We start from the raw sequence: 1,004 nt of genomic DNA, 5'->3' as shown, positions 1-1,004 counted from the left end.
TTCCCATACTGATGCTCGGTTTGAACTGCAGGAGATTGTCTTGACCATGTCTACATGCCTAAATGCACTGAGTTGCCGCCAGTGTTAACGAGCAGTTGGACAGGTGTACCTAATAAAGTGGCCGGTGAGTGTATTTAATACAATTAGTTTTGTGTCCGTAGTGTAAATGTTGATTTATTTTACGGTTCATAAAACTATTGGCGCTGCAACGTCTTGACTCTGTAACTCATGACTGACATCACTATCGGTCTGACGAGGAAGATGCTTTGTTTGTTCTCTTCAGTAACTGTTAGCTTATTTATTAGCTCGAGTTGTTTGTGATGAAACATTGTGTTTTGTAATATTTCATTTATATTTATTTTTGGTCCCTTTTGCATATTCACCAGATGAAGTGGAGAAGTTAGTTTTAAGTTGGATATTAGATAGACTCGTGGTTTACTACTGTTGCTGATGGTGCTGTGACAGAGATGGCGAGTTAAAAATTAAACTATCCTAAGGCAATAAAGGTGACCGAGGTGAATTTGGCTTCAAGTTATATTACTAGAAATTGTTTCAAATCATTTTAGCTGTCAAAATCCCAACACTAACAACAGTTTGTCTCTGTTTTCTCTCAACTCTGGATGCCTATTACAACTTTTTTGTTGACAGTGTTGATACAGTTGAGGCCAGCAGTGAACAGTTCATCCTGTGCAATGTCAGATCAAGTAACCCCCAATTTACACTACTTGCGTTCCGGCTCCGCTCCGCTCCGGTCCGACCTCCGCAGCAAATACGCACCCATTATGATCAATGAGAGTGGTTACACTGGCTGCYCATGGCGACAGTGAGCGGACGGCGATCCATCAAAATTAGAACAGATTCTATTTTTGCCGGATGCCAGAGCAGTGCCAGAGTCAATTTTTAAAGATTACGTCGCACCAACAGGAAAATAAATGAGCACAACATCCGTATTTTCAAAATAAGACACTTTTAGGCTGGATAATTTGTCAGAATAATTTCAAAAT

This window comes from Austrofundulus limnaeus, unplaced genomic scaffold (genome assembly GCF_001266775.1).
Source record: "Austrofundulus limnaeus strain Quisiro unplaced genomic scaffold, Austrofundulus_limnaeus-1.0 Scaffold754, whole genome shotgun sequence".
Taxonomy (NCBI): Eukaryota; Metazoa; Chordata; class Actinopteri; order Cyprinodontiformes; family Rivulidae; genus Austrofundulus; species Austrofundulus limnaeus.
The sequence above is the reverse complement of the archived record's forward strand: the minus strand, read 5'-3'. Positions refer to the sequence as shown.